The sequence below is a fragment of the Ips typographus genome, linkage group LG15 (assembly GCF_016097725.1).
Source record: "Ips typographus isolate SLU linkage group LG15, UJ_Ityp_2.0, whole genome shotgun sequence".
In the NCBI taxonomy this organism is placed as follows: Eukaryota; Metazoa; Arthropoda; class Insecta; order Coleoptera; family Curculionidae; genus Ips; species Ips typographus.
Genome location: NC_138436.1, coordinates 4364964 through 4383907, shown reverse-complemented (window position 1 = coordinate 4383907; position 18944 = coordinate 4364964). Strand labels below are relative to the sequence as shown.

At 36.6% G+C, this 18944-nt stretch overlaps 1 long non-coding RNA gene across 1 annotated transcript; it reads left to right on the top strand.

Annotated features, from left to right (window-relative positions):
- The first annotated feature begins 451 nt into the window (after positions 1-451).
- On the top strand, positions 452-18499 carry LOC145738295 (uncharacterized). The gene is made up of 3 exons (XR_014180690.1): positions 452-813; positions 951-1153; positions 16916-18499. It is a non-coding gene; the product is annotated as an uncharacterized LOC145738295 (long non-coding RNA).
- Positions 18500-18944: the final 445 nt, after the last annotated feature.

Here is an 18944-nt window from a genome sequence, read left to right as displayed (position 1 = left end):
CACATGGTCACGTGCTCAATAGCCAACGCACACCACACACCAAAATCCGTTTAAAATTTACATAATTTGTGAGGTTAGGTCGGTACTGCTCCGTCTGGTTTGGTCTGGCCATAACACCAATGCAATGTTGCCATAGTAAAGCTTGAAATTTTATCAATCAATTGTTACTTACAGTTTTTTTAATCAAATGTGACCAAAAATTGAAATAGTGGTCAATTTTCATTGAAATTATTTCAATATTGATATTAAGTCAATGAATTTACGGCACAAGGCTGAATATCTACGTATCAAGTACTATGATTGTAAAGAAAACATCTTTGTGCTGCTGCTATGTTTTTTTTAAACAATAAATCCAATACTTAATGAATCTAAATTTTTAGATATTTCGTTTCGTAGAACTTACCCCTTCCTATAAATACCATCTCAGTAGAATGTAATGCCTCCACTCTGTGAAGATGGACTACTTTAATGAAGAGAGAGAATCAAATAGTAATACAAAACCACGGACAACGCCTGTAATCCCTTGGGTGCATATTGTGCACTCGTGCATCCACTGTGACGTCACCCGGCGTAACGCATTGAGTAAAGAAGTTCTGCTGATAGACCATCTTGGATCTGTTATGATGTCAAATGCCAACTTGTCACTTTGCTGTTGTTTTGTTTTTTTTGTTGTGTCAAAAAAATTTACATGCAGCTGAAATAATTATTGTATATTTATTACAATAATCCAATAATTGGGGAAGATTATTCACTAAATTCAAGTAAATGTATATTTTTCAATGGTGATAATGCATGCAACGCCTGCTAGCCCAGGTAAGATTACAATCGCAATTTCGCACCTAACCTGAAAAAACTCTGCTGATGCATCTTTTGTATACATTACTAAAAATTTGTCTAGTCTGACAATTTTTTAAGGGTGGTTCAACTAACAAATTGGGCCTATTTTACAGATCTATATCCTGTATATGCTGAATACTTCACTACTTTTCCATGTGGATGAGAAAATACAACTTTTATGAAGAAATTGACCTAAGCGAAGAACAAATTACCCACTAAGGAGATTGCAACATATCAATCAAGTTGAAGAGTGCCATTGTGTGCAATGGTTTTTACTACTTACATTACAACAGTGAATAAAAAAGCAAAGTTTAAGGTCAGTATATTGATTTTATTTAAATTAACATTCAAATGAAAACCAATGCAGTTTTCATTATTGTTTTATGTTTAATAATTATCATTATACACTTTAGTAAACGACATTGCTCAACATTAAGTAAATATGTATTATACAATGTCTTCGTAAAGTACATACTGCATAAATTTGATGAAATGGAAGGGACTTAAGCCTAGTTTATAAAACAAAATTTAATTTTAGTTATAGTATTAATATTAGGACTAAGAATAGAATCAATGCTTATGACCCAAAGAGTTTGTAAAAAAAAATAATTTATTTTTAGTGTTAGTAATAACATTATTTTATTAACTTTTTTGTTTTTGTTTTGGGTTCCAGCTTAAAGAAAAAGGATTGCAGGTACAAGCTACAACTTTTTATTTAGTATTTACTATTTATGTACTGGCACTTGTCAGTCTATATGTTATGTAATAACCTCCATACACTTATCATTTATAATCAATCACCTTCAATTTTTACAGTGAATACTAATACTTGAACTAAATTTCTCCACTGGTACACCCACTCTATAAAGTGGGCTGTACTTTTTCCAAAAACACTTGGAACCTTGTTTTTATAGGAGGTTTTGGATTCTACAAACAATTCTTAACATATTTCATGCAACATACTCCATACTGATATTCAATTGTTTTTAAACAAATGTCAAATACGCTTTTCAAAATTATAAGTCCCAAAACTTTTACGTAAAAAAATTGAAAAAAATTAAAATCAGCTATTCAAAATGAACTCTATGGACTGTTACAATAACCAAGACGGTTTATTATCTTTTTACATTTTTTTTTTAAATGTCATACATAATTTTTGAGGATGTTAATCTGACTTGGAAAATTATTGGTTTCAAATTATCAATATTTACAGGACAATTGTGGTACAAGTTGCATAGAACAATACTTAGAATTGGTTGTTTCTAGAATACAAATTATAAAATAATAAAGAAGTGTTGCCATTTGAAAGATTAAAAATATTTGAAATACTCAGTTTTTGGGCCCTGTATAATTTTAATTCATACAACACAAGCAGAGGTTAATAAAATTAGAAACATGGGAGTCTGAGAATTTTTGTCAAAAGTCTTTTTAATTTTATTGAACTTAGGCAGTATGCATGTTTCAAAAGCACTGTATGTAGTGTTATCTAAATGCACGTTTGAAGGAACAGTAATAATCTAATTCATATACGTGTCAATTCTTCAGATCAAATGATGGCTACGAAGTTACTTACATGATACAACATTTGCTTATCTAGTACAATAATTGTAAAGCAAACATACAGGGTGTACAAACTCGATGCATTGGCATTGCTATCTCAGAAAGTATAGTTGATAGAGATTTAGTTAAATGGAGGAAAAGTTGCGCATTTTATTGATAAATAATTTGGTAAAAAAAATTCAAAAAAGTTTCATTACATCCGGAGATATCCGACAAAAACCGGAAAACTCAAATTTCTATTTTATTTTTTTACCACTTTAATCAATGGCTCCTTCCGGGGGCACTTTTTTATGCTCTTCAAGAAAATAGTTTTAAGTTTTAGCTCCGACATTTCGTTTTTTAAATACCAACATCAACTTCAAATTTTCAAATACGGACCTCAACTTTTTATTTCATTTTTTAGTAGCCACAGACCTTCTGAAACTAATAATGTGTCACACTTCAAAAAAATATACCTAGTGTACCTACTCGTATTATGTATTTGGTATTTTAAGATTTTTAAAAAAATTAATCAATTGAAATTGATATAAAACAAAATTGAAATAAAAAAAAAAAAAAAATCTTATTTATTTGTGTTGGAATTTTTTTTTTTTTTTTATGAAATTGATATGTTGTCATAATGAGTAGATAATTTAGTTTAATATAATTTCATAATTAGGTTCATTGCTTCTTCGAAAAAGAGAGAGAAGTTCTTAGGGTACTTTTCATTTATTAAAAAAAAAAAATGTTTTTGATTAGTTATTGATTTTTCGGATACTCACCTGTTTGAATTCGAGGTTGAGTTTTGATGAAACTGCTTAATCATATCAAACTAAATTATTTACTCATTATGATAACATGAATTTCAAATGCATATTTGAAAAAAAAAACAAATACCTACCTAAGTACACTAGGTATAATTTTTTGACAAGTGTGGCACATCATTATTTTTGGTAGGTTGGTAGCTACTAAAAAAACGAAATCAAAAGTCCCGGTCCGTATTTTAAAATATTAAGTTGATGATGGTATCTAAAAAACAAAACGTTGTATCTAAATACAAACATTATTTTCTTAAATAGCATAAATTAATGCCTCCAGAAGGTGCAATTGATTCAATGAAATGAATTTCCAAAATAATCAATAATAAAGTGGTAAAAAAATAAAATAGAAATTTGATTAATTGTTTTTGTTGGATATCTCCGGATGTAATGAATTTTTTTAAATTTTTTAGCATTAAAATGCGCAACTTTGCCTCTATTTAACTAAAGCTCTATCAACTATACTTTCTGAGATAGCAATGCTAATGCATCTAATTTGTAACACCCTGTATTTGTGCAGCTGCAATGTTTTTTTTAACAATCCAATACTTAATAAAATTCAATTTTTTGATATTGTACCGTCGTACTCCTTAATAACACACTTCTTGAACAACACTGTATATTGTTTACAAACAATAAACTGACACTGACACTTAACCTCGATATCTGACAACTTCGACTTCACTACAACCATCAACTCAACAACTAACTAACCAGGCCTGGTTCAGCTGCTTATATAGGCTTCCATGGTTTCTAGAAAATTCCCAAATATTCATGAAATTGACTTTCTCTCTCACACTCATTAAGCTATAACATAAATCTCTCTCTATATAAGCAACGGAGCCAGGATTTTCTAGAACACAGACAAAAGAACGTAGAACGTAAACAAAGCAACGTAACATACAGGGGTAACAACAAATAACTAAAGAAATCCTAACTAATAATCAAAAGTTCGCTTTGCAACACTGCCCCCCTCCTAGAGTTGATCGTCCCGATCATCAACTTCACCAGCTTTGGGTGGTCGGTAAGGTGCAAGTCGATCCAGGTGAACTATTTTCATTTTCGCCCGATGTCCTCGCTGTATTCTGTAGACGACGTCGTTCAGACGCTTTATAACGTCGTAGGGTCCCTCCCATGACCTCTGTAGCTTCGGCGACTTTCCTTTTTTCGAGCAGGATTGTATAACCAGACCTGATCACCGGCTTGGAATCCGCTGCTGTTGGCCCTTTTGTCATATCTTGTCTTTAGTCGGTCGCTTGCAAATTTCAACTTCTGCCGGACTTCCTCATGGATCACGTGCAAGCGTTGCGCCAATTTTTCTGAATAGCTATCACAAGAGGCTGGGGGTTCTTCCGGTCGTCCAAAAAGGATATCTATTGGCAAACGAAGCTCCCTTCCAAAGACAACACTAGCTGGTGTTTTGCCAGTGGAATCATGTACTGCCGATCGATAAGCCATCAGGAACAACGGAATGTGCTGATCCCAATCTGTCTGATTGTTATCGACGACTGTCCTTAGGTAGTTGTCTAGTGTCCGGTTGAAACGTTCCACCATTCCGTCTGACTGTGGGTGTAATGGAGTAGTTCTGGTTTTCTTAATTCCCAATCGGTCACACACTTCCGTGAATACTGCCGATTCGAAATTACGCCCTTGATCCGAATGCAGCTCCCTCGGTACTCCAAATCTGCAGAAGAAGTTGTCAACCAGAACTTCTGCTACAGTAGCGGCTTCCTGGTTTGGTATTGCGTACGCTTCTGGCCATTTACTGAAGTAGTCCATTGCGACCAAGACATAGCGATTTCCGGAATTAGTTTTGGGAAAAGGTCCAGCTACATCAACGGCAATCCTCTCAAACGGAGCTCCGACAATATACTGCTTCATACATCCTCGGCTTCGAGTTTTGGGACCCTTGCTACTGAAACAGTCTGCGCAACGCCGACACCAATCTTCTACATCTGAGCGGCTTTGTAGCCAATAGAACCTTTCCCTAACTTTATTTAACGTTTTGTTGATGCCAAAGTGCCCTCCACCAATTCCATTATGAGCTTCTTTCAGTACGTCACTAACTCGGTTTCTTGGCAGAACTACCTGTAGTCGTTCTTCTTTCCCATCCGGACTTTCCCATTTTCTTTTTAGTAAATCTCCATCAATAATAAGGGACTCCCATAATGCCCAATATCCCTTTAATGTTGGAGACTTAGCGGAAATCTCCTCCCAATTTGGTCTTTCTCCACGCTCTTTCCAGTTAATTATCTGTCCTAAATCGGGGTCTTCTCGTTGATCGGCAGCCAAGTTTTCCCGATCCCATGCGATGTCATTTTTCAGAGCGATCCTTCGACAAGGCTTTCCAAATTCAGCTATCTCCAGGCGTTTACAGTGATTGCAACCTTCCACACAAGGTCTTCGTGACACTGCGTCCGCGTTTCCGTGCAAACGTCCCTTTCTGTGTTCAATCTGGAAGTCATACTCTTGAAGTCTTTGCAACCATCGAGCTATTTGTCCTTCTGGATTTTTGAATTGAAATAGCCATTTCAGAGAGGCATGGTCCGTCCTTAGTCTGAATCGTTGTCCGTACAGGTATTTGTGAAACTGCTCGAATGTTTTCACTACGGCTAACAGCTCCTTCCTGGTTACGCAATAATTTCTCTCTGGCTTTGATAGTGATTTGCTGAAATAGGCGATCACTCGTTCTTCACCATCTTGGATTTGAGATAAAACTCCGCCTAAACCAATATTACTAGCATCTGCGTCCACAATAAACTCTTCCCCAGGTCGTGGAAAAGCCAAAACTGGTGGAGAACAAAGGGTTACTTTCAGTTCTTCCATGGCTTCCTGACATGTTGTAGTCCATTCGAAGGGCTGGTTATTCTCCGTCAATTTGTGTAGGGGTCTGGCTATATCAGCAAATCCACGAACAAACCTTCTGTAATAGGAACACAATCCCAGAAAACTTCTTAATTCGTGCTTGTCTTTCGGAACAGGCCAATTTTTTACAGCTTCAGTTTTCTTCGGGTCGGTTTTTACTCCTTTTGACGATATAACGTGTCCCAAGTATTCGACTTCTTCTTGGAAAAAGCTGCACTTCTTCGGATTTAATTTCAGGTTTGCCCCTCTGAACTTCTTGAAGATTTCTTCAACGTTTTGCAGGTGTTCTTCAAATGTTTTGCCCATAATAATGATGTCGTCTAAATAAACAAGACAGGTTTTCCAAGTCAATCCTCGTAGAATAGTTTCCATTAATCTTTCGAAGGTTGCCGGAGCATTGCAAAGTCCAAAAGGCATGACGTTAAAATGCCACAAGCCATTTCCAGTTGAGAAGGCAGTTTTCTCTTTGTCCCGTTGATCCATCTCCACTTGCCAGTATCCGCTTTTTAGATCCAAGGTGGAAAACCACTTTGCGTTAGCCAGAGTGTCTATGGTGTCATCTATTCTGGGCAAGGGATAACTGTCTTTCTTAGTAACTTCATTTAGTCTTCTATAGTCCACGCAGAATCTTGTCGACCCATCTTTCTTAGTAACAAGTACCACAGGAGAACTCCAAGGGCTGGTGGATGGCTCAATGACGCTGCGATCTGCCATGTCCTGTATAAGATTTTCCACTTCTGCCTGCTTAGCCAATGGGAGCCGTCTGGGTCTTTGCTTAATGGGCAAATAATCCCCTGTTTCAATTTTATGCCTCACTAAATGAGTTCTTCCCAAATCCGTTTCATTTAAGGCAAACACGTCCTTGTAGTCGTGAAGCAAACGGCCAAAAGTCTGTTTTTCTTGATCAGTCAAAATTGAGCTCGTCTTTTTCATTAAGTGCACTAAACACTCAGGAAGGTCACTGTCGGGGTTTGGTTTTGTTTCGTGCGACTCCTTAGTCACCATAAGTACTGGTTCGGATTTGGCTATTATATCGCCTTTTTTTAATCTTTGACCACATTCTTTCAAATTAGCGACTTTTACGTATGCTTGGCCGTTTTTCTGCTGGACTAGGGTGCGGGCTACAAGAACTCCCTTCTTCACAGCATCATCTTCCACTTCATAACTCGGTTCTATCAGCTGAAGTTTGCTCAATTCCGTTTTTCTGTCCAAATTAACTTTAACGATGGTCTCTGATCTTGCAGGTAAGTTGACATCTTCTTGCAACGTGACTTTCCTCACACGCATATCTTGTTCGGGTGTCATCATAACAATCTCGTCTTGTCCAGTCTTGATCAGTCTATTCTCCAAATCCAGCTGGAACTTGTGTTGCTCCATAAGATCTAAGCCCATTAAGACGTCATCAGTTATGTTGGCCACAAAAACGGTATGGTTGAAGACATGTCGCCCAAGCTCCACTTCAGCTTCATGGATTCCCAGAACAGGCATTGACTCACCAGCGGCAGTTTCCAATATAAACTTTGTACCAGTGTCGCTAATCCTGCAGTGTTTCACCATGTCCGGCCTTACGATAGTATGGCAAGAACCGGTATCAACAACCATTTGGCAATCCCGGCCGCAAATCTTACCGGTCACTATTAAGCTGGTGTTTTCGTGCTGAAGACGGGCTACTTTAATTATGGTTGGTGGGGCTTGACAGTGTTGCATAGCCAGCTTTTGCCCCGGAAAACTGGCTACTCTTCGTTTTCCTGGTTCTGCATTCTTCTAGGTTTGCGGCACTGCGATTGAATGTGCCCCTTTTCTCCACAGTTCCAGCATTCCAATGACCGAGTAAACGTGGTGGTTTGAGCGTTTCGGGTGTTCTGACTTCTTCTATTTAACGCTCCCATTAGTTCTTTTCGAAATGTCTCCAGCTGACGACTCAAGTCTGACTGAGTTGTGTGATCTGAATTGGAATATCGGTTTCTCGGTTCCGGTGTAAGGCTTCTGACTTGACGCACTCGAGTATGTCCTCGTGATACTTGCTTGACCACCTCAAACTCCAAAGCGTAGGCAAGAGCATCATGCAATGTTTGGCACCTCGCTAATCGTATTGCTTGCTCTGTGTCACAATCTTTAAGACCTCGTACAAAAGCCCGTACTGCCATTCGCTCTCTAATGTCGTGAGAGGCCGTTGGATAGGCCAGACAAACTAATCGAGCAATGTCGGCTTCATACTGTTGAAGTGTTTCCGTGCTTCTTTGGGTCCTACTAGACAACTGAGCTTCGTATACTTGTTCTAGGTGCTTATTTCCAAATCTCATCTCCAAATGTTGGATTAAGTCGTCGTAGTTTTTGTACTGGCTCTCGTCCAAAGTCTGCAAAACCTCCAGTGCTTCTTCTCGAAGTGACAAAACCAAGGCAGTGGCTTTGTCACTTGATGTCCAATTGTTGGCCTCTGCGGCAGCCTCAAACTGTTTTTTGTAAACCTGCCATGAGGTCTTACCGTCGAAAACTGGTGGCTTTATATTTGAGCAGACACTAGAACTGGCGACTACGGTTGGCTTTGAAGACTTTTCCTGTAGTTTGTCAAATTCCTCTCGCAAGGTCTGAACGGTCTCCTCCATACCGCTTATCCTCTCATTTACCTTTTCTTCCAAAATTTCCATCCTGTTGTCCATTTCTCCTTTTATTTCATTTATTACTCGGTCTAATTTTTCATCTTGTTGTTGAAACTGGTCTTTAATTTGGTCTTGGCTTGCTTTCATTTCTTCGAACTTTTGGTCTTGACTCGCTTTCATTTCTTCGAACTTTTGGTCCTGACTTGCTTTTAACTCCTCGAACTGCTCTTGACTTATTTGGCTTGCTTTCATTTCTTCGAACTTTTGGTCCTGACTTGCTTTCATCACTTGAATCATCTCCATAAGTTGTTTCATTCCTTCATCCATTTTGGCGCTTTGTTGTCGTGTACTCACAGGCATTCAACACACCTTCTGCTTCTGTCTTCCTCTGGATCTCTTCTTCGATTCTCCAATCCCACTTCTGACACCAAATGTACCGTCGTACTCCTTAATAACACACTTCTTGAACAACACTGTATATTGTTTACAAACAATAAACTGACACTGACACTTAACCTCGATATCTGACAACTTCGACTTCACTACAACCATCAACTCAACAACTAACTAACCAGGCCTGGTTCAGCTGCTTATATAGGCTTCCATGGTTTCTAGAAAATTCCCAAATATTCATGAAATTGACTTTCTCTCTCACACTCATTAAGCTATAACATAAATCTCTCTCTATATAAGCAACGGAGCCAGGATTTTCTAGAACACAGACAAAAGAACGTAGAACGTAAACAAAGCAACGTAACATACAGGGGTAACAACAAATAACTAAAGAAATCCTAACTAATTGTTATGATGGGGTTTTCCTCAGCAATATCGGAAATAAACACCGCGATTTTTACTCAACAAACTTGAATTATATTTGGATAAAATTGACCGAGGTCCGAAACATGGATTTCTTTCACGTGTTTCTTACGCTAAACCGCTAACGAGGAAGGCCAAGTTATCAACCACGCACACAAAACATATCGCTCGGTCTCTCTCGCACCGTCTCGTCCCCACTCTCGGAGGAAACGGAAACGTTCTAACAGCGAAGCTCTCGCGCTTAATTTTAAAATTTAAAAAACTGAACATAGTCGCCCCTCTTGAAAGGCTAGGGTGAGACTTTCTAAATATTAACAACATATCAACCGTTATAATGACAACATATGAATTTGCCGTATTTGGCATTACAAAGATGAAATTGAAGGTCACTAATTCACATGTTAGTTCACGGGCAACAAGGCAATTTTTGTAACAGCACGTTTGAACACACCCCCTTTTGTTTTCACACTCACTACACGGACGATTCCGTCTTTGCCAGGGTGAACCTCGACGACTCGCCCCAAAGGCCAGAACATGGGAGGTACATTGTCTTCTTGCATCAGGACCATGTCGCCAACTTGCGGACTTGAGTCACAAGAAGCTTGCCATTTAGACCTCTGCTGAAGGTGGTGAAGATATTCCTTTCTCCAACGCGCCCAAAAATGTTGACCCATAAGCTGAAGGTGTCGATATCGCTTGACGTAGTTGATTTTGTCATTTGTAATGTCTCGTTCAGGAATCGCGGTCAGTTCATGTCCAATCAAAAAGTGAGCGGGAGTGAGCGCACTTAGGTCATTAGGATCGGATGATATTGGGACAAGAGGCCTGGAGTTCAATATTGCCTCAATTTGAGTTGTTAAAGTATAAAATTCCTCGTAATTTAAGTTAATACCTTCCAAAACTCGTTTTAAGTGATGCTTACAAGACTTCACCGCTGCTTCATGAAGACCGCCGAAATGCGGAGATTTTGCAGGCATGAAATGCCATTTTATATTTGAATGTATCACGTAGTCATTGATATTACTAGAACTGATCAATTTTTGTATCGAAATAAGTTCATTATTACATCCCACAAAATTTGTTGCATTATCGGTATATATATCTGAACATATACCTCGTCTAGATACAAATCGCTTTAAAAGGCTCAAAAAACCGTTGCTGGTCAGATCAGTGATAACTTCTATGTGAACAGCCTTGGTTGACTGGCATACAAAAATACAGACGTAACCCTTTATTAATTTATTTGATCTTGTCTTACCTTCTTTCAAGTTAAAGGGCCCAGCGTAATCAGCGTTTACGAACAAAAATGGACGTGAAGGCGTAATGCGAGATTGAGGTAATTCACCCATCTTTGGATAAGGTATACCTGGTGGCCTTGCCTTGAAACAAGGAATACATCTCCTGATGCATGCCTTTACAAGTTGCTTACCATTAAGCGGCCAATACCTTTGTCTAACATGGGACAAAGTACCATGTACCCCAGAATGAAGAGTACGCTTGTGTTCGCGTTCAATTATGAGTCTAGTAAAGATATGCTTTGAAGGCAAAATTATTGGATGCTTTACTTCAAAGGGAATAGTAGATTTGCCCAACCTACCGCCTACCCTAATGACGTGATTTTCATCAATAAATGGGGATAAAGACTTTAGTTTGCTCTTTGAAGAAACGCAATTTTTAGTTTTAATATCATGGTATTCCATAGAAAAGGCTTGCGATTGTACAATTTTTGTTCTTATTGTTAACGGGCTTAATAATCCGAGCGGGTCAAAAATTTTTGATATAAATGAAAGTATAGTTCTTTTTGTGACACTATCATGTTCAAAATCTGACATGTTTAGAGAGTTATATTCAAAGATATCGAGGTTAGGTACCCAAGAAATTCCAAGAGTTTTTATACTCGTATTATCCGTGATAGTATATTTATTGTCAAGGGAGCTATTAAGGTTTATAGAATTGAGTAAGACTTGACTGTTTGATTGGAATTTTCTGAGTTCAAACCCATAACTCGAAAGAATTTTGCAGATGCTTAGTTGTATTTGTATCAAAGATTCTACATCAGGGGCTCCAGTGAGCAAATCATCTACATAAAAGTCATTCGCTATTATCTGACTTTCAACTGGCAAAGTCTCAGCGACATCTGATGATATTTGCAATAAGCAACGTGTAGCTAAAAATGACGCTGAAGCTGTGCCGTATGTTACCGTGTTTAACTGAAAATGTTTAACTTCACCCTGAGGAGAATCTCGCCATATTATCCGCTGCAAATTTCTTTCATCTTGATCTATTAAGACCTGACGATACATTTTTGCTAAATCTCCAACTAACACAACATTATGTTGTCTAAAACGCAGCAAAATTGAAAATAAATCTTGTTGTACGGTAGGCCCAACCTTGAGGACATTATTTAATGACAATTTATTGGTTGTCTTACAAGCAGCGTCAAAGACTACTCTTAACTTAGTCGTGGTGCTGTCGGGTTTTTCAACGCAATGGTGAGGAATATAATAAACTGGTGTCTTTGAAGGTAAGTTACGAGAAATTTCAGTCATATGACCAAGTATTTGATATTCGCGCATGAATGACTTATATAATTCATCCAGTTTAGGATTTTTACTTAATCGTCTTTCGATAGAATTCAGTCGATATAACGCGGTTTGCTCTGAATCGCCTAATTCAGTAAAGTTACTTTTTAATGGCAACTTTACAATAAATCTACCATTTTCATCGCGAGTTGTAGTCTGTCGAAAGTAATTTTCGCAGTATATCTCTTCTTGAGACATCTTCGAATGAGGATTTATATCGATCTCTTCTAATAACCAAAACCTTTCCAAATCTTTATTTAATGTGTCCTGAGAGAACAAGCAATTTACGAGAGAAAAATCTGATTTGCCAATTTTACCTCCACCACATGGAATGTGACCGGTTATCACCCAGCCCAGTAAAGTTTTCTGCACAATTGGAAGGTTTTTGCCCAATTTTATTTGTCCAATACAGAGAAGTTCAAAAAAGATTTCACAACCCAACAACATATCCACTTCAGTGGGAATATTAAAATCAGAATCAGCCAAAGGAAGTTCTTTGGGAATTTGTAACCGTTCTGCATCAAAATGAATCTGTGGGGCAAGGTCTGTAATAGTAGGCAAGACGAAAAAATTTAATTTTGTTTTGAATCCAGTGTGTTGAGAGGCAATCGATATGGTGGTGCGATTGAAAATATTTGTTTTCGTTTGATTTATTCCGACCACTGGCAAATCAACCTTTGTCGACTGTAAATTTAATTTCTTAAACATTGCAGAAGTAACGAAATTTGATTGGGAGGCAGAATCTAATAATACTCGACAAGGTACAATATTTTTATGACTGTCATAGGCATTTACGATGGCCGTGGACAATAAAATGTAAGAACTCGAATTTTCGCAGGTGTTAGACATACTCATAGTTAAGTTATTGCAGTCACTTTTGACAGTTTCAGAAGGATTTTCAGTATTTACCATAAAGGTTCGATTTGACGGTGAATCATTTTCGGAATGAGATTTATCGTTGCCGTTTGGCATTGTAGATTTTACTGGAATTTCCGAAGATTCTTTTCCACGATTCGAACTGGTTTCTTGAGACCTGTGCAATAAAGTGGAATGTTTTTGCTGGCAAATTTTACAGCCTGAGGTTCGACATGCCGCCGTTTTGTGTCCATATCTCAAGCAGTTCGAGCAAAGATTCATTTGCTTTACTTTATCAAAGCGATTAGAAACTGATAACTGTTTAAATTTTTCACAATAGTAAATAAAATGTTGTTCTTTACAATATGGACACTTAGGACGGTTTTCTACACCTGATGCGGATGCAAGACAGGTTTTTTGTTCAAAAGGCCTTTTAAAACTTGCCTTTGAATCTACCGATTCTAAAAGCTGACATCTTTTGGTCAAAAAATTATTAAAATCATCGATTTTTGGGGAGCTAATATCCTGGGAAAATGTTTCCCATTCACGCTTGGAATTATTATCTAATTTAGAAACGAGAATATAAATTAATATTGTGTTCCATTCATGAACATTTTCACCCATAGCTTCTAAAGATCTGTAGTTTTTAAGAAATGTGTTTGAAAATTGTCTTAAGGATACGTGAGATTCTTTAGACAAAGCGGGTAAGTCCATGATATCTCTTAAATGAGCATTTATAATAATTTTTTTATTTTCATAGCGTTTTTTGAGAAGTTCCCAAGCTGTACTGTAATTGGCGTCCGTGGGTGCTAATGAAGCAATTATATTTTTTGGTTCACCTTTAAGAGAAGCTTCTAAATAATAAAAACGTTGAACATCAGTTAATGAACTGTTATTATGAACCAAAGCCAAAAACATGTCGTGAAACCTCTGCCAATCTCCGTAAGAGCCAGTAAACTGGGGTAACGTTAGTAATGGGAGCTTTGCGGATATATTTGGCAACACTGCATAGCCCGACGGTTGTCCGCCGGCCGGCACCGATGTCGATGCACTATGTGACGACATGCTCGGACCCGCCATTGCTAACCCGGCACCATAACCACTGGACAGGGGTTCCTGAGACCCATTACAGAAGTAACCATTTAATATTTTATGTGAAGTAGCTATAGCTTGAAAATATTGATTTTCAAACTCATTTCGCTCTTCAGCAAGCTCCTTTTCGTCGTAATTACTACCATCAGCTAATAATAATTCTTCAAATTCTGTTTGAACGAGCTTAAACCTGTCCAGCAATGGTTTTGCTGCCTCGTATCTGGCTTGCAATAATTCAATCGATTTATGCAAGTCAGGTGCTGATAAAAACTCATGAAAACGTTTCAATTCAGCCTTAAGCTGAACTTTACGGTTGTTAAACTTTTTTAAATCGAATTCTAACTCCATTTGTTCAGTTGAAGTTGACATTGAAATGTATCTAGACGAGAATATTAATTACCATATAAGGCGGTATAGTTTAATCGGCTTATTTCCGGGAGATACGTGAAACATTCAAACAAAATGCACTGCAAAGGTTTTCGTGGCACCACAATAACAATATTATGGTTTATTCTTTAATAGAACGAGTTAAATATGGCTTTAAATTCGTGATTAAATGTAATATTTACAAAATAAGCAAGTCCCTTTACCTTTAATCATTTGCCCAATAGCTTTATTTATTGAAGATAGTTGTGTAATTTCTATGAAACGAGATTTGGTTGGTAACGAGAGACAAATTGTATGTCTAATTGTTATAAAATCGATTTGTTTTGTGGCAATATACACCAAGAACGAGATTCAGGATTTAATATAGCTTAGGTTAAGAAACGTATGTTGGAAAGAACTGACCTTCAGACACGTGGTTTTCTGGATACTGCTTGTAGTTTCGACCTGGACATATCCGACTCGAATGGACCAATGTTATGATGGGGTTTTCCTCAGCAATATCGGAAATAAACACCGCGATTTTTACTCAACAAACTTGAATTATATTTGGATAAAATTGACCGAGGTCCGAAACATGGATTTCTTTCACGTGTTTCTTACGCTAAACCGCTAACGAGGAAGGCCAAGTTATCAACCACGCACACAAAACATATCGCTCGGTCTCTCTCGCACCGTCTCGTCCCCACTCTCGGAGGAAACGGAAACGTTCTAACAGCGAAGCTCTCGCGCTTAATTTTAAAATTTAAAAAACTGAACACTAATAATCAAAAGTTCGCTTTGCAACAATATTTTGATTATTTGAGCTTACCATTTTCTATAAATATGGTATGTCTCAGGAAAGTAGTGCGTACATTCTGTGAAAATAGATTTCTAGTTTCTACTGTTCAATGTAAAAAATAATATAAAAAGTTTTAAGTGCATATTGTGCAGCCTGAGCACCCTACTGTGACGTCACGCGGCTTATCACTTTGAGGAAACAAATTCAGCTGATTAAGTCATATTCCATCTGTTGTTATGTCAACTAAAGTTCGAATTTGTCACTTTGCTTTTGTTTTTATTTTGTTATGTCAAACAGATTCCCATGCAGCTAAAATAGTTATATTTTTAACTTTTATACAATATTTCAATAATAGTTGAAAATCATACTCTAAAATCAAGTAAATGTATATTTTTTGAAGGACATAGAGCCTGCTGGTCCAAGTAAAATTACAATGCTAATTTCAAACTTAACCTAGGCATTTAACCCTGCTGATGCATCATTATTACACATTTTTTTCGTCTGGCATTTTTTAAGTATAGTTTAAGTAACAAATTAGGCCTATCTTACAGATCTGTATCTGGTATATGCTGAATACCACTACTTTTTCATGTGGATAAGAAAGCATAACTTTTATCAAGAAATTGACTTAAAGAAGGCTCAAATTACCCACCAAGAAGTACTACATTGCAAAGAGCAAGTATTTAAGCAAATATTTCTTGAATTCGTTTTTTGTTTAAAATACACATGGAAAACGAAATTAATGCAGAACGAAACGAAAAAGTATGAAAGCTGGTAGGGACAGTAGGGGTTGGCAGACGTGAAAAATAAATAAAATAATAATTAAAAAATTAAATTAAATTAATAAAAAAATTAATAATTAAATGCTTATTCAATTAACGAGTATTCTTCTATATCTTTCGTTATTCTATACATAAACTTTGAATACTAATTTACATAAAAAAACTAGTGGAACGAATATTTTTAATAACATTGTGGTTTAATCAGTTCAATGAAAAATCGATTTATCTCGAAAACCGTTTATTTTATCAAAATAAAAGAAGAGTACAATTTTTCGATAAAAATGTCAAGAGTATACATTAATGGCGTTTGCAGCTGAAAATAATGACAGCTGTCAAAGTTTAAGCAAATTTTGTCTTAGGTACCAGTTAGTTCCTGTCTTTCTGTTAAGACGAGATACCTGGTTTTGATATCAAATAGAAGGTCTTCTTTGATAAAACATTAAACCCAAAAATCATTACAATATACAAAGTGGTTCAAAAGTTACGGCCAAAACCGTTAATTGGAAGGCAGTTCTTTGGGGCTCGATATCTCCCTTAGGAGTGACTTTAGGAAAAATCTTTATACGAACAAATCGTATTATTTTGACCTCCTCGGTATGCTCCCGAGAGATTGTCATATAGTTATGGGACACCCTGTATAAAGGGTGTTACAAATTCGATGCATTGCTATTTCAGAAACTATTGTTGATAGAGCTTTAGATAAATGGAGACAACGTTGCGCATTTTATTGCTAAATAATTTGGTAAAAAAAATTACATTTTTTTATTACATCTGGAGTAAATTCCAAAATAATCATTAATAAAGTGGTAAAAAACAAATAGAAATTTGACTTTTTCGGTTTTGGTCGAAAATCTCCGGATGTAATAAAAAGTTTTTGAATCTTTTGTTAGGTATTTAGCTAAAATCGGTTAAAACACGTTGACGTTTTTATGTTCTTGTCGTAATATTATTTTCTTTGTTTCAGATATTCTCCCGGTGAAGCGAGATGCATAAAAAGTCGTACAGGGGAATGCTGGAATTCTTATTTATTTTACTAATAAACTAAAAATTGGGGCGCGGGTTGTGTGTAGTTTTATTTGCTATTTCGATTTGCTGTTATGTCATATGAAACATTTTCCTATCCACAATATTTGGCAGCATAATTTTTATTTAATGTCCGACTAAATGGGGATGTATTACAAGAATTATCATTCCTTTAAATGTCAATCTACGCATGGCGAACTGAGTAACTGTGCAGAAGTTGACATTGGAATTGAACCACACCAGCAATCAGTCATTAATATCTATCAAACGTACAATTTATTTTCCTGACTGATCAACATCCTACAGCAAAATTAACTTTTTGTGTCTGCTCAGCTTCGATTTACATCGAAGAATCAACCTTTTATCAAGTGGATTTTCTAAGAACGAGCCAGAATGTTTATTATTAGAACTTCAAAAAAACCGCGTCTTTTAATGTGTATACAAACTTAGAACGCGCTTGAAACACTTTTTTACACTCAAAAGTTTACACATTGTTTTATTTTGTACCTTCCTTGCGATTAATCTCTTTGAGTAAAACTTCTTTTCTTTGCTACTACGCCTTTTTATAAAATTTCAGTTTGAAGTTTATTAGATGTCAAATATTGTATGACGGATTTTTTGAAATCTGTGATCGAGATGGTTTCTTGTTCATTTTGTTTGTACAACATATATGTATGCGTTCGCCATAGATGTGATCAAAAGTAACTCGAAGGCGACTATCTTATCAGATAGATCGACAGATTCGTTAGCCCTGATATAAACCCAAACAGCTTCAGGTTTTAGTTTTACCCCTATTGTGCCTCTCACCTCGATCATTTTGTCAGTATGTTTACTTGACAGCATAAAAACATTTATTTACAACCATATATGTAATGCTGTCATTACTAACGTCATTGAAGGTTAGGAAGTATCATATTGCGCACCTCTACTTCCCGCCCTCACTTCCCGCCCTCACTTCACGCCCTCATTTCCCGCCCTCTAAAATTGTGATTGTTAATATTTAAAAAAAAAAAAAGATGATTGAATCAAATTTTTTAAATGTCAGATAAAGTCGGATCGATATTCAGTTCGCAAATAATAAATTGAGAAAAATGTCCTGGATTACAACTCGAATTGTATGCATTCTAACGGTTATAATGCCTATAATACATTACAATACTAAAATTAACATGATCTAAACTAAAACAAACTACTTATTGAAATTAATGGTTACATTTGAATTATTATAAGTGTTTATAGAAATATTTAGGCCAGTACCAGCACTGGCGTCTCCAACAGTTGTCTCTTTGGTCGACAAATTAATTTGCTGCTGAATGACTGAGGTTTGTGAACTACTTGCAACAGCTTCAGAAGACATGGCACGTTGGGACAGCATAACAGAAAAGCAGAAGAAAAGCATATAGAAAAATGACTGCTTGGTAGTTTTTTGTTAAATGTAATATTCTAGATATGTTCAGAATGAAACAATGATTTGTAAATTTTGATAGAAATATGATGGTTGTAAATAAAATAGTATACAAACCTCGGTAGGAAGTTTCATTCCTGTCTCGAGATCCTAGCTAAACCTCGACGCTTCGCGTCTCGGCTATCTAACTAATCTCTCGACAGTAATGAAACTCTTCCCACCCCGGTGTGTAATATACTATTATGTTGTCTTTCCAATTAAATAAATATTAGACCCTCCCTACTCTGCTGCGCAAATATTTGACCTTTTTGAAGTTTCTTTAATACAACTGCTTTTGGCAAACCACATCGTTTTTTCCGTACCGTACCTTCTAAGTGAGTATCTGAATCGATTAATCGCATAGCTAAAGGAATGTTGGTGTACAGGGTGTCCCATTTTCGACACTTTTGTAAGGTATCTCACTTATTTTTAAAGATACGGGGTTGCGGTTTTTGCGACAGTGTGTTACTTTTTTGTGAAATTTAACATGGCGTCAGCAGAATTGTCATAACCCATTTCGTTGTTA